Here is a 14,372-nt window from a genome sequence, read left to right as displayed (position 1 = left end):
ACTAAGCAGAGGTGTGTTGATGATGTTGAAATGTTGAAGTTGAAATGGTATAGTGGAGGCAGTCTCTATCAGTCTTGAGACCACAGCAAAAATCCTCTGAATTTTTCTGACAGTCACACAGAGTGACTCTTGGAACAACTGGATGAGGAAGACAGAGACAAATCTGATGGTACAACCCATACGTCTATAGCTAAAACACACAATGTTTAAAAGGGGGTAGAATTGAACACAAATAACCGGCTTTGAAATATGGATGGCTGTCCACCAACATTAGGTCATATTTTACCTGTTGGCAACCAGCATCGTTGACCATATTTCTCAATTGAGGAACCTAGCAATTCTCCATAATTAACATAATTTGATTGCAACAACTGTTGATGCTGAGAATGCAACACAAACCGGTGGTGCAAATGCTCTTTCCAAGATGCTCCACCTTGATCACAACAACTTATACAGCAAGACTATACTTTCAGGGGTCATTTCTATAGTGCTTTACTTGAGAAATGTGTGTCTAAAGTGGTAGATCTCGCAATCCATGATGACGATTTAAGATATTCCCATTCAGAGCATGAATCTGGTGGCTAGAAATGACTTTGCTCATTTTTCTTCCACCTTTGATGACTGTTCCTTGTTCTTCAATGAACGTGGATGAAGGGAATATGTTCTGAGTGGATGTTAACCATGTACAATAAAAACTACTGAAATGTCTCCCAAATCCTTATCGTTAGTAAAATAAAACCTCATGAATCAGTCCTTAGACCCCAGCAATAATCTTTTCAGTTTTCTGGCTTTCGTTGATCTCCATGTCCAGCCCTTATATTTTGCTTCAAAATGAGGTGTTTAACATTTTCCTTTCAGGACAACCTTTGACCTTCATACGTAGAAGAACCTTGTACTTTCTAACAACTTTTTTGTAGCTTGTGAGCGTCATAGAGCAAAACATGTTACATGTGCATGTTCGATAGAGTCTCAGCTTTTCATAGATAGCTTTTAGTAGTTTGTAATTCAAACCATTCTGACTCTACAGATGTTTCTGTAAAAAAAAGACCCGGGCCTAGGCACCTTCGGAATCCGTCTTTGTCTCACAAACACAGCTCTATCTCAGCCCCCGTTAATCACACAGACTAACTCTTGGTACCACTGGATGCTGAAGACAGAGACGAATCTGATGGTACAACCCATACGTCTATAGCTAAAACACACAATGTTTAAAAGGGGGTAGAATTCAACACAAATAACCGGCTTTGAAATATGGATGGCTGTCCATCAACATTAAGTCATATTTTACCTGTTGGCAACCAGCATCGTTGACCATTTTTCTCAATTGAGGAACCTAGCAATTCTCCATAATTAACATCATTTGATTGCAACAACTGTTGATGCTGAGAATGCAACACAAACCGGTGGTGCAAATGCTCTTTTCAAGATGCTCCACCTTGATCACAACAACTTATGCACCAAGACTATACTTTCAGGGATCATTTCTATAGTGCGTTACTTGAGAAATGTGTGTCTAAAGTGGTAGATCTCGCTATCCATGATGACGATTCAAGATATTCCCATTCAGAGCATGAATCTGGTGGCTAGAAATGACTTTGCTCATTTTTCTTCCACCTTTGATGACTGTTCCTTGTTCTTCAATGAACGTGGATGAAGGGAATATGTTCTGAGTGGATGTTAACCATGTACAATAAAAACTACTGAAATGTCTCCCAAATCCTTATCGTTAGTAAAATAAAACCTCATGAATCAGTCCTGAGACCCCAGCAATAATCTTTTCAGTTTTCTGGCTTTTGTTGATCTCCATGTCCAGCCCTTATATTTTGCTTCAAAATTAGGAGTTTTAACATTTTCCTTTCAGGACAACCTTTGACCTTCATACGTAGAAGAACCTTGTACTTTCTAACAACTTTTTGGTAGCTTGTGAGCGTCATAGAGCAAAACATGTTACATGTGCATGTTCGATAGAGTCTCAGCTTTTCATAGATAGCTTTTAGTAGTTTGTAATTCAAACCATTCTGACTCTACAGATGTTTCTGTAAAAAAAAGACCCGGGCCTGGGCACCTTCGGAATCCGTCTTTGTCTCACAAACACAGCTCCATCTCAGCCCCCGTTAATCACACAGACTAACTCTTGGTACCACTGGATGCTGAAGACAGAGACGAATCTGATGGTACAACCCATACGTCTATAGCTAAAACACACAATGTTTAAAAGGGGGTAGAATTCAACACAAATAACCGGCTTTGAAATATGGATGGCTGTCCATCAACATTAAGTCATATTTTACCTGTTGGCAACCAGCATCGTTGACCATTTTTCTCAATTGAGGAACCTAGCAATTCTCCATAATTAACATAATTTGATTGCAACAACTGTTGATGCTGAGAATGCAACACAAACCGGTGGTGCAAATGCTCTTTTCAAGATGCTCCACCTTGATCACAACAACTTATGCACCAAGACTATACTTTCAGGGATCATTTCTATAGTGCGTTACTTGAGAAATGTGTGTCTAAAGTGGTAGATCTCGCTATCCATGATGACGATTCAAGATATTCCCATTCAGAGCATGAATCTGGTGGCTAGAAATGACTTTGCTCATTTTTCTTCCACCTTTGATGACTGTTCCTTGTTCTTCAATGAACGTGGATGAAGGGAATATGTTCTGAGTGGATGTTAACCATGTACAATTAAAAACTACTGAAATGTCTCCCAAATCCTTATCGTTAGTAAAATAAAACCTCATGAATCAGTCCTGAGACCCCAGCAATAATCTTTTCAGTTTTCTGGCTTTTGTTGATCTCCATGTCCAGCCCTTATATTTTGCTTCAAAATTAGGAGTTTTAACATTTTCCTTTCAGGACAACCTTTGACCTTCATACGTAGAAGAACCTTGTACTTTCTAACAACTTTTTGGTAGCTTGTGAGCGTCATAGAGCAAAACATGTTACATGTGCATGTTCGATAGAGTCTCAGCTTTTCATAGATAGCTTTTAGTAGTTTGTAATTCAAACCATTCTGACTCTACAGATGTTTCTGTAAAAAAAAGACCCGGGCCTGGGCACCTTCGGAATCCGTCTTTGTCTCACAAACACAGCTCCATCTCAGCCCCCGTTAATCACACAGACTAACTCTTGGTACCACTGGATGCTGAAGACAGAGACGAATCTGATGGTACAACCCATACGTCTATAGCTAAAACACACAATGTTTAAAAGGGGGTAGAATTCAACACAAATAACCGGCTTTGAAATATGGATGGCTGTCCATCAACATTAAGTCATATTTTACCTGTTGGCAACCAGCATCGTTGACCATTTTTCTCAATTGAGGAACCTAGCAATTCTCCATAATTAACATAATTTGATTGCAACAACTGTTGATGCTGAGAATGCAACACAAACCGGTGGTGCAAATGCTCTTTCCAAGATGCTCCACCTTGACCACAACAACTTATACAGCAAGACTATACTTTCAGGGGTCATTTCTATAGTGCGTTACTTGAGAAATGTGTGTCTAAAGTGGTAGATCTCGCTATCCATGATGACGATTCAAGATATTCCCATTCAGAGCATGAATCTGGTGGCTAGAAATGACTTTGCTGATTTTTCTTCCACCTTTGATGACTGTTCCTTGTTCTTCAATGAACGTGGATGAAGGGAATATGTTCTGAGTGGATGTTAACCATGTACAATTAAAAACTACTGAAATGTCTCCCAAATCCTTATCGTTAGTAAAATAAAACCTCATGAATCAGTCCTGAGACCCCAGCAATAATCTTTTCAGTTTTCTGGCTTTCGTTGATCTCCATGTCCAGCCCTTATATTTTGCTTCAAAATGAGGTGTTTTAACATTTTCCTTTCAGGACAACCTTTGACCTTCATACGTAGAAGAACCTTGTACTTTCTAACAACTTTTTGGTAGCTTGTGAGCGTCATAGAGCAAAACATGTTACATGTGCATGTTCGATAGAGTCTCAGCTTTTCATAGGTAGCTTTTAGTAGTTTGTAATTCAAACCATTCTGACTCTACAGATGTTTCTGTAAAAAAAAGACCCGGGCCTAGGCACCTTCGGAATCCGTCTTTGTCTCACAAACACAGCTCTATCTCAGCCCCCGTTAATCACACAGACTAACTCTTGGTACCACTGGATGGAGAAGACAGAGACGAATCTGATGGTACAACCCATACGTCTATAGCTAAAACACACAATGTTTAAAAGGGGGTAGAATTCAACACAAATAACCGGCTTTGAAATATGGATGGCTGTCCATCAACATTAAGTCATATTTTACCTGTTGGCAACCAGCATCGTTGACCATTTTTCTCAATTGAGGAACCTAGCAATTCTCCATAATTAACATAATTTGATTGCAACAACTGTTGATGCTGAGAATGCAACACAAACCGGTGGTGCAAATGCTCTTTTCAAGATGCTCCACCTTGATCACAACAACTTATGCACCAAGACTATACTTTCAGGGATCATTTCTATAGTGCGTTACTTGAGAAATGTGTGTCTAAAGTGGTAGATCTCGCTATCCATGATGACGATTCAAGATATTCCCATTCAGAGCATGAATCTGGTGGCTAGAAATGACTTTGCTCATTTTTCTTCCACCTTTGATGACTGTTCCTTGTTCTTCAATGAACGTGGATGAAGGGACTATGTTCTGAGTGGATGTTAACCATGTACAATAAAAACTACTGAAATGTCTCCCAAATCCTTATCGTTAGTAAAATAAAACCTCAAGAAACAGTCTTGAGACCCCAGCAATAATCTTTTCAGTTTTCTGGCTTTCGTTGATCTCCATGTCCAGCCCTTATATTTTGCTTCAAAATGAGGAGTTTTAACATTTTCCTTTCAGGACAACCTTTGACCTTCATACGTAGAAGAACCTTGTACTTTCTAACAACTTTTTTGTAGCTTGTGAGCGTCATAGAGCAAAACATGTTACATGTGCATGTTCGATAGAGTCTCAGCTTTTCATAGATAGCTTTTAGTAGTTTGTAATTCAAACCATTCTGACTCTACAGATGTTTCTGTAAAAAAAAGACCCGGGCCTAGGCACCTTCGGAATCCGTCTTTGTCTCACAAACACAGCTCTATCTCAGCCCCCGTTAATCACACATACTAACTCTTGGTACCACTGGATGCTGAAGACAGAGACAAATCTGATGGTACAACCCATACGTCTATAGCTAAAACACACAATGTTTAAAAGGGGGTAGAATTCAACACAAATAACCGGCTTTGAAATATGGATGGCTGTCCATCAACATTAAGTCATATTTTACCTGTTGGCAACCAGCATCGTTGACCATTTTTCTCAATTGAGGAACCTAGCAATTCTCCATAATTAACATCATTTGATTGCAACAACTGTTGATGCTGAGAATGCAACACAAACCGGTGGTGCAAATGCTCTTTTCAAGATGCTCCACCTTGATCACAACAACTTATGCACCAAGACTATACTTTCAGGGATCATTTCTATAGTGCGTTACTTGAGAAATGTGTGTCTAAAGTGGTAGATCTCGCTATCCATGATGACGATTCAAGATATTCCCATTCAGAGCATGAATCTGGTGGCTAGAAATGACTTTGCTCATTTTTCTTCCACCTTTGATGACTGTTCCTTGTTCTTCAATGAACGTGGATGAAGGGAATATGTTCTGAGTGGATGTTAACCATGTACAATTAAAAACTACTGAAATGTCTCCCAAATCCTTATCGTTAGTAAAATAAAACCTCATGAATCAGTCCTGAGACCCCAGCAATAATCTTTTCAGTTTTCTGGCTTTTGTTGATCTCCATGTCCAGCCCTTATATTTTGCTTCAAAATTAGGAGTTTTAACATTTTCCTTTCAGGACAACCTTTGACCTTCATACGTAGAAGAACCTTGTACTTTCTAACAACTTTTTGGTAGCTTGTGAGCGTCATAGAGCAAAACATGTTACATGTGCATGTTCGATAGAGTCTCAGCTTTTCATAGATAGCTTTTAGTAGTTTGTAATTCAAACCATTCTGACTCTACAGATGTTTCTGTAAAAAAAGACCCGGGCCTAGGCACCTTCGGAATCCGTCTTTGTCTCACAAACACAGCTCTATCTCAGCCCCCGTTAATCACACAGACTAACTCTTGGTACCACTGGATGCTGAAGACAGAGACAAATCTGATGGTACAACCCATACGTCTATAGCTAAAACACACAATGTTTAAAAGGGGGTAGAATTCAACACAAATAACCGGCTTTGAAATATGGATGGCTGTCCATCAACGTTAAGTCATATTTTACCTGTTGGCAACCAGCATCGTTGACCATTTTTCTCAATTGAGGAACCTAGCAATTCTCCATAATTAACATAATTTGATTGCAACAACTGTTGATGCTGAGAATGCAACACAAACCGGTGGTGCAAATGCTCTTTTCAAGATGCTCCACCTTGATCACAACAACTTATGCACCAAGACTATACTTTCAGGGTTCATTTCTATAGTGCGTTACTTGAGAAATGTGTGTCCAAAGTGGTAGATCTCGCTATCCATGATGACGATTCAAGATATTCCCATTCAGAGCATGAATCTGGTGGCTAGAAATGACTTTGCTCATTTTTCTTCCACCTTTGATGACTGTTCCTTGTTCTTCAATGAACGTGGATGAAGGGAATATGTTCTGAGTGGATGTTAACCATGTACAATAAAAACTACTGAAATGTCTCCCAAATCCTTATCGTTAGTAAAATAAAACCTCAAGAAACAGTCTTGAGACCCCAGCAATAATCTTTTCAGTTTTCTGGCTTTTGTTGATCTCCATGTCCAGCCCTTATATTTTGCTTCAAAATTAGGAGTTTTAACATTTTCCTTTCAGGACAACCTTTGACCTTCATACGTAGAAGAACCTTGTACTTTCTAACAACTTTTTGGTAGCTTGTGAGCGTCATAGAGCAAAACATGTTACATGTGCATGTTCGATAGAGTCTCAGCTTTTCAGAGTTAGCTTTTAGTAGTTTGTAATTCAAACCATTCTGACTCTACAGATGTTTCTGTAAAAAAAAGACCCGGGCCTAGGCACCTTCGGAATCCGTCTTTGTCTCACAAACACAGCTCTATCTCAGCCCCCGTTAATCACACAGACTAACTCTTGGTACCACTGGATGCTGAAGACAGAGACGAAGCTGATGGTACAACCCATACGTCTATAGCTAAAACACACAATGTTTAAAAGGGGGTAGAATTCAACACAAATAACCGGCTTTGAAATATGGATGGCTGTCCATCAACGTTAAGTCATATTTTACCTGTTGGCAACCAGCATCGTTGACCATTTTTCTCAATTGAGGAACCTAGCAATTCTCCATAATTAACATAATTTGATTGCAACAACTGTTGATGCTGAGAATGCAACACAAACCGGTGGTGCAAATGCTCTTTTCAAGATGCTCCACCTTGATCACAACAACTTATGCACCAAGACTATACTTTCAGGGATCATTTCTATAGTGCGTTACTTGAGAAATGTGTGTCCAAAGTGGTAGATCTCGCTATCCATGATGACGATTCAAGATATTCCCATTCAGAGCATGAATCTGGTGGCTAGAAATGACTTTGCTCATTTTTCTTCCACCTTTGATGACTGTTCCTTGTTCTTCAATGAACGTGGATGAAGGGAATATGTTCTGAGTGGATGTTAACCATGTACAATAAAAACTACTGAAATGTCTCCCAAATCCTTATCGTTAGTAAAATAAAACCTCAAGAAACAGTCTTGAGACCCCAGCAATAATCTTTTCAGTTTTCTGGCTTTTGTTGATCTCCATGTCCAGCCCTTATATTTTGCTTCAAAATTAGGAGTTTTAACATTTTCCTTTCAGGACAACCTTTGACCTTCATACATAGAAGAACCTTGTACTTTCTAACAACTTTTTGGTAGCTTGTGAGCGTCATAGAGCAAAACATGTTACATGTGCATGTTCGATAGAGTCTCAGCTTTTCATAGATAGCTTTTAGTAGTTTGTAATTCAAACCATTCTGACTCTACAGATGTTTCTTTAAAAAAAAGACCCGGGCCTGGGCACCTTCGGAATCCGTCTTTGTCTCACAAACACAGCTCTATCTCAGCCCCCGTTAATCACACAGACTAACTCTTGGTACCACTGGATGCTGAAGACAGAGACGAATCTGATGGTACAACCCATACGTCTATAGCTAAAACACACAATGTTTAAAAGGGGGTAGAATTCAACACAAATAACCTGCTTTGAAATATGGATGGCTGTCCATCAACATTAAGTCATATTTTGCCTGTTGGCAACCAGCATCGTTGACCATTTTTCTCAATTGAGGAACCTAGCAATTCTCCATAATTAACATAATTTGATTGCAACAACTGTTGATGCTGAGAATGCAACACAAACCGGTGGTGCAAATGCTCTTTTCAAGATGCTCCACCTTGATCACAACAACTTATGCTCCAAGACTATACTTTCAGGGATCATTTCTATAGTGCGTTACTTGAGAAATGTGTGTCTAAAGTGGTAGATCTCGCTATCCATGATGACGATTCAAGATATTCCCATTCAGAGCATGAATCTGGTGGCTAGAAAGGACTTTGCTCATTTTTCTTCCACCTTTGATGACTGTTCCTTGTTTTTCAATGAACGTGGATGAAGGGAATATGTTCTGAGTGGATGTTAACCATGTACAATAAAAACTACTGAAATGTCTCCCAAATCCTTATCGTTAGTAAAATAAAACCTCAAGAAACAGTCCTGAGACCCCAGCAATAATCTTTTCAGTTTTCTGGCTTTCGTTGATCTCCATGTCCAGCCCTTATATTTTGCTTCAAAATGAGGAGTTTTAAAAATGTTCCTTTCAGGACAACCTTTGACCTTCATACGTAGAAGAACCTTGTACTTTCTAACAACTTTTTGGTAGCTTGTGAGCGTCATAGAGCAAAACATGTTACATGTGCATGTTCGATAGAGTCTCAGCTTTTCATAGATAGCTTTTAGTAGTTTGTAATTCAAACCATTCTGACTCTACAGATGTTTCTGTAAAAAAAAGACCCGGGCCTGGGCACCTTCGGAATCCGTCTTTGTCTCACAAACACAGCTCTATCTCAGCCCCCGTTAATCACACAGACTAACTCTTGGTACCACTGGATGCTGAAGACAGAGACGAATCTGATGGTACAACCCATACGTCTATAGCTAAAACACACAATGTTTAAAAGGGGGTAGAATTCAACACAAATAACCGGCTTTGAAATATGGATGGCTGTCCACCAACATTACGTCATATTTTACCTGTTGGCAACCAGCATCGTTGACCATTTTTCTCAATTGAGGAACCTAGCAATTCTCCATAATTAACATAATTTGATTGCAACAACTGTTGATGCTGAGAATGCAACACAAACCGGTGGTGCAAATGCTCTTTTCAAGATGCTCCACCTTGATCACAACAACTTATGCACCAAGACTATACTTTCAGGGATCATTTCTATAGTGCGTTAATTGAGAAATGTGTGTCTAAAGTGGTAGATCTCGCTATCCATGATGACGATTCAAGATATTCCCGTTCAGAGCATGAATCTGGTGGCTAGAAATGACTTTGCTCATTTTTCTTCCACCTTTGATGACTGTTCCTTGTTCTTCAATGAACGTGGATGAAGGGACTATGTTCTGAGTGGATGTTAACCATGTACAATAAAAACTACTGAAATGTCTCCCAAATCCTTATCGTTAGTAAAATAAAACCTCATGAATCAGTCCTGAGACCCCAGCAATAATCTTTTCAGTTTTCTGGCTTTCGTTGATCTCCATGTCCAGCCCTTATATTTTGCTTCAAAATGAGGAGTTTTAAAATGTTCCTTTCAGGACAACCTTTGACCTTCATACGTAGAAGAACCTTGTACTTTCTAACAACTTTTTGGTAGCTTGTGAGCGTCATAGAGCAAAACATGTTACATGTGCATGTTCGATAGAGTCTCAGCTTTTCATAGATAGCTTTTAGTAGTTTGTAATTCAAACCATTCTGACTCTACAGATGTTTCTGTAAAAAAAAGACCCGGGCCTGGGCACCTTCAGAATCCGTCTTTGTCTCACAAACACAGCTCTATCTCAGCCCCCGTTAATCACACAGACTAACTCTTGGTACCACTGGATGCTGAAGACAGAGACGAATCTGATGGTACAACCCATACGTCTATAGCTAAAACACACAATGTTTAAAAGGGGGTAGAATTCAACACAAATAACCGGCTTTGAAATATGGATGGCTGTCCACCAACATTACGTCATATTTTACCTGTTGGCAACCAGCATCGTTGACCATTTTTCTCAATTGAGGAACCTAGCAATTCTCCATAATTAACATAATTTGATTGCAACAACTGTTGATGCTGAGAATGCAACACAAACCGGTGGTGCAAATGCTCTTTTCAAGATGCTCCACCTTGATCACAACAACTTATGCACCAAGACTATACTTTCAGGGATCATTTCTGTAGTGCGTCACTTGAGAAATGTGTGTCTAAAGTGGTAGATCTCGCTATCCATGATGACGATTCAAGATATTCCCATTCAGAGCATGAATCTGGTGGCTAGAAATGACTTTGCTCATTTTTCTTCCACCTTTGATGACTGTTCCTTGTTCTTCAATGAACGTGGATGAAGGGACTATGTTCTGAGTGGATGTTAACCATGTACAATAAAAACTACTGAAATGTCTCCCAAATCCTTATCGTTAGTAAAATAAAACCTCTTGAATCAGTCCTGAGACCCCAGCAATAATCTTTTCAGTTTTCTGGCTTTCGTTGATCTCCATGTCCAGCCCTTATATTTTGCTTCAAAATGAGGAGTTTTAAAATGTTCCTTTCAGGACAACCTTTGACCTTCATACGTAGAAGAACCTTGTACTTTCTAACAACTTTTTGGTAGCTTGTGAGCGTCATAGAGCAAAACATGTTACATGTGCATGTTCGATAGAGTCTCAGCTTTTCATAGATAGCTTTTAGTAGTTTGTAATTCAAACCATTCTGACTCTACAGATGTTTCTGTAAAAAAAAGACCCGGGCCTGGGCACCTTCGGAATCCGTCTTTGTCTCACAAACACAGCTCTATCTCAGCCCCCGTTAATCACACAGACTAACTCTTGGTACCACTGGATGCTGAAGACAGAGACGAATCTGATGGTACAACCCATACGTCTATAGCTAAAACACACAATGTTTAAAAGGGGGTAGAATTCAACACAAATAACCGGCTTTGAAATATGGATGGCTGTCCACCAACATTACGTCATATTTTACCTGTTGGCAACCAGCATCGTTGACCATTTTTCTCAATTGAGGAACCTAGCAATTCTCCATAATTAACATAATTTGATTGCAACAACTGTTGATGCTGAGAATGCAACACAAACCGGTGGTGCAAATGCTCTTTTCAAGATGCTCCACCTTGATCACAACAACTTATGCACCAAGACTATACTTTCAGGGATCATTTCTATAGTGCGTTAATTGAGAAATGTGTGTCTAAAGTGGTAGATCTCGCTATCCATGATGACGATTCAAGATATTCCCGTTCAGAGCATGAATCTGGTGGCTAGAAATGACTTTGCTCATTTTTCTTCCACCTTTGATGACTGTTCCTTGTTCTTCAATGAACGTGGATGAAGGGACTATGTTCTGAGTGGATGTTAACCATGTACAATAAAAACTACTGAAATGTCTCCCAAATCCTTATCGTTAGTAAAATAAAACCTCTTGAATCAGTCCTGAGACCCCAGCAATAATCTTTTCAGTTTTCTGGCTTTCGTTGATCTCCATGTCCAGCCCTTATATTTTGCTTCAAAATGAGGAGTTTTAAAATGTTCCTTTCAGGACAACCTTTGACCTTCATACGTAGAAGAACCTTGTACTTTCTAACAACTTTTTGGTAGCTTGTGAGCGTCATAGAGCAAAACATGTTACATGTGCATGTTCGATAGAGTCTCAGCTTTTCATAGATAGCTTTTAGTAGTTTGTAATTCAAACCATTCTGACTCTACAGATGTTTCTGTAAAAAAAAGACCCGGGCCTGGGCACCTTCGGAATCCGTCTTTGTCTCACAAACACAGCTCTATCTCAGCCCCCGTTAATCACACAGACTAACTCTTGGTACCACTGGATGCTGAAGACAGAGACGAATCTGATGGTACAACCCATACGTCTATAGCTAAAACACACAATGTTTAAAAGGGGGTAGAATTCAACACAAATAACCAGCTTTGAAATATGGATGGCTGTCCACCAACATTACGTCATATTTTACCTGTTGGCAACCAGCATCGTTGACCATTTTTCTCAATTGAGGAACCTAGCAATTCTCCATAATTAACATAATTTGATTGCAACAACTGTTGATGCTGAGAATGCAACACAAACCGGTGGTGCAAATGCTCTTTTCAAGATGCTCCACCTTGATCACAACAACTTATGCACCAAGACTATACTTTCAGGGATCATTTCTATAGTGCGTTAATTGAGAAATGTGTGTCTAAAGTGGTAGATCTCGCTATCCATGATGACGATTCAAGATATTCCCATTCAGAGCATGAATCTGGTGGCTAGAAATGACTTTGCTCATTTTTCTTCCACCTTTGATGACTGTTCCTTGTTCTTCAATGAACGTGGATGAAGGGACTATGTTCTGAGTGGATGTTAACCATGTACAATAAAAACTACTGAAATGTCTCCCAAATCCTTATCGTTAGTAAAATAAAACCTCTTGAATCAGTCCTGAGACCCCAGCAATAATCTTTTCAGTTTTCTGGCTTTCGTTGATCTCCATGTCCAGCCCTTATATTTTGCTTCAAAATGAGGAGTTTTAAAATGTTCCTTTCAGGACAACCTTTGACCTTCATACGTAGAAGAACCTTGTACTTTCTAACAACTTTTTGGTAGCTTGTGAGCGTCATAGAGCAAAACATGTTACATGTGCATGTTCGATAGAGTCTCAGCTTTTCATAGATAGCTTTTAGTAGTTTGTAATTCAAACCATTCTGACTCTACAGATGTTTCTGTAAAAAAAAGACCCGGGCCTGGGCACCTTCGGAATCCGTCTTTGTCTCACAAACACAGCTCTATCTCAGCCCCCGTTAATCACACAGACTAACTCTTGGTACCACTGGATGCTGAAGACAGAGACGAATCTGATGGTACAACCCATACGTCTATAGCTAAAACACACAATGTTTAAAAGGGGGTAGAATTCAACACAAATAACCGGCTTTGAAATATGGATGGCTGTCCACCAACATTACGTCATATTTTACCTGTTGGCAACCAGCATCGTTGACCATTTTTCTCAATTGAGGAACCTAGCAATTCTCCATAATTAACATAATTTGATTGCAACAACTGTTGATGCTGAGAATGCAACACAAACCGGTGGTGCAAATGCTCTTTTCAAGATGCTCCACCTTGATCACAACAACTTATGCACCAAGACTATACTTTCAGGGATCATTTCTATAGTGCGTTACTTGAGAAATGTGTGTCTAAAGTGGTAGATCTCGCTATCCATGATGACGATTCAAGATATTCCCATTCAGAGCATGAATCTGGTGCCTAGAAATGACTTTGCTCATTTTTCTTCCACCTTTGATGACTGTTCCTTGTTCTTCAATGAACGTGGATGAAGGGACTATGTTCTGAGTGGATGTTAACCATGTACAATAAAAACTACTGAAATGTCTCCCAAATCCTTATCGTTAGTAAAATAAGACCTCTTGAATCAGTCCTGAGACCCCAGCAATAATCTTTTCAGTTTTCTGGCTTTCGTTGATCTCCATGTCCAGCCCTTATATTTTGCTTCAAAATGAGGAGTTTTAAAATTTTCCTTTCAGGACAACCTTTGACCTTCATACGTAGAAGAACCTTGTACTTTCTAACAACTTTTTGGTAGCTTGTGAGCGTCATAGAGCAAAACATGTTACATGTGCATGTTCGATAGAGTCTCAGCTTTTCATAGATAGCTTTTAGTAGTTTGTAATTCAAACCATTCTGACTCTACAGATGTTTCTGTAAAAAAAAGACCCGGGCCTAGGCACCTTCGGAATCCGTCTTTGTCTCACAAACACAGCTCTATCTCAGCCCCCGTTAATCACACAGACTAACTCTTGGTACCACTGGATGCAGAAGACAGAGACGAATCTGATGGTACAACCCATGCGTCTATAGCTAAAACACACAATGTTTAAAAGGGGGTAGAATTCAACACAAATAACCGGCTTTGAAATATGGATGGCTGTCCACCAACATTACGTCATATTTTACCTGTTGGCAACCAGCATCGTTGACCATTTTTCTCAATTGAGG

The 14,372-nt window shown here is 39.4% G+C and overlaps 14 non-coding genes across 14 annotated transcripts; all 14 read left to right on the top strand.

Moving 5' to 3' along the window:
• Nucleotides 1–457: 457 nt before the first annotated feature.
• On the top strand, nt 458–673 carry LOC139408190 (small nucleolar RNA U3). Its single transcript, XR_011634240.1, has one exon. It is a non-coding gene; the product is annotated as a small nucleolar RNA U3 (small nucleolar RNA).
• Nucleotides 674–1,459: 786 nt separating this feature from the next.
• Nucleotides 1,460–1,675, top strand: LOC139408186 (small nucleolar RNA U3). The gene has a single exon (XR_011634237.1). It is a non-coding gene; the product is annotated as a small nucleolar RNA U3 (small nucleolar RNA).
• Nucleotides 1,676–2,462: 787 nt separating this feature from the next.
• On the top strand, nt 2,463–2,678 carry LOC139408184 (small nucleolar RNA U3). The gene has a single exon (XR_011634236.1). It is a non-coding gene; the product is annotated as a small nucleolar RNA U3 (small nucleolar RNA).
• A 788-nt stretch (nt 2,679–3,466) lies between these two features.
• On the top strand, nt 3,467–3,682 carry LOC139408105 (small nucleolar RNA U3). Its single transcript, XR_011634164.1, has one exon. It is a non-coding gene; the product is annotated as a small nucleolar RNA U3 (small nucleolar RNA).
• Nucleotides 3,683–4,470: 788 nt separating this feature from the next.
• On the top strand, nt 4,471–4,686 carry LOC139408102 (small nucleolar RNA U3). The gene has a single exon (XR_011634162.1). It is a non-coding gene; the product is annotated as a small nucleolar RNA U3 (small nucleolar RNA).
• Nucleotides 4,687–5,473: 787 nt separating this feature from the next.
• LOC139408181 (small nucleolar RNA U3) lies at nt 5,474–5,689 on the top strand. Its single transcript, XR_011634234.1, has one exon. It is a non-coding gene; the product is annotated as a small nucleolar RNA U3 (small nucleolar RNA).
• Nucleotides 5,690–6,476: 787 nt separating this feature from the next.
• LOC139408188 (small nucleolar RNA U3) lies at nt 6,477–6,692 on the top strand. Its single transcript, XR_011634239.1, has one exon. It is a non-coding gene; the product is annotated as a small nucleolar RNA U3 (small nucleolar RNA).
• Nucleotides 6,693–7,479: 787 nt separating this feature from the next.
• Nucleotides 7,480–7,695, top strand: LOC139408187 (small nucleolar RNA U3). The gene has a single exon (XR_011634238.1). It is a non-coding gene; the product is annotated as a small nucleolar RNA U3 (small nucleolar RNA).
• Nucleotides 7,696–8,482: 787 nt separating this feature from the next.
• Nucleotides 8,483–8,698, top strand: LOC139408107 (small nucleolar RNA U3). Its single transcript, XR_011634166.1, has one exon. It is a non-coding gene; the product is annotated as a small nucleolar RNA U3 (small nucleolar RNA).
• Nucleotides 8,699–9,486: 788 nt separating this feature from the next.
• Nucleotides 9,487–9,702, top strand: LOC139408117 (small nucleolar RNA U3). Its single transcript, XR_011634176.1, has one exon. It is a non-coding gene; the product is annotated as a small nucleolar RNA U3 (small nucleolar RNA).
• A 787-nt stretch (nt 9,703–10,489) lies between these two features.
• Nucleotides 10,490–10,705, top strand: LOC139408106 (small nucleolar RNA U3). The gene has a single exon (XR_011634165.1). It is a non-coding gene; the product is annotated as a small nucleolar RNA U3 (small nucleolar RNA).
• Nucleotides 10,706–11,492: 787 nt separating this feature from the next.
• Nucleotides 11,493–11,708, top strand: LOC139408116 (small nucleolar RNA U3). Its single transcript, XR_011634175.1, has one exon. It is a non-coding gene; the product is annotated as a small nucleolar RNA U3 (small nucleolar RNA).
• Nucleotides 11,709–12,495: 787 nt separating this feature from the next.
• LOC139408115 (small nucleolar RNA U3) lies at nt 12,496–12,711 on the top strand. The gene has a single exon (XR_011634174.1). It is a non-coding gene; the product is annotated as a small nucleolar RNA U3 (small nucleolar RNA).
• A 787-nt stretch (nt 12,712–13,498) lies between these two features.
• LOC139408103 (small nucleolar RNA U3) lies at nt 13,499–13,714 on the top strand. Its single transcript, XR_011634163.1, has one exon. It is a non-coding gene; the product is annotated as a small nucleolar RNA U3 (small nucleolar RNA).
• The last annotated feature ends 658 nt before the right edge of the window (nt 13,715–14,372 follow it).

This window comes from Oncorhynchus clarkii, chromosome 4, assembly GCF_045791955.1.
Source record: "Oncorhynchus clarkii lewisi isolate Uvic-CL-2024 chromosome 4, UVic_Ocla_1.0, whole genome shotgun sequence".
Classification (NCBI taxonomy): Eukaryota; Metazoa; Chordata; class Actinopteri; order Salmoniformes; family Salmonidae; genus Oncorhynchus; species Oncorhynchus clarkii.
Note: the sequence above shows the minus strand (reverse complement) of the source record. Positions and strands in the feature narration are given on the sequence as shown.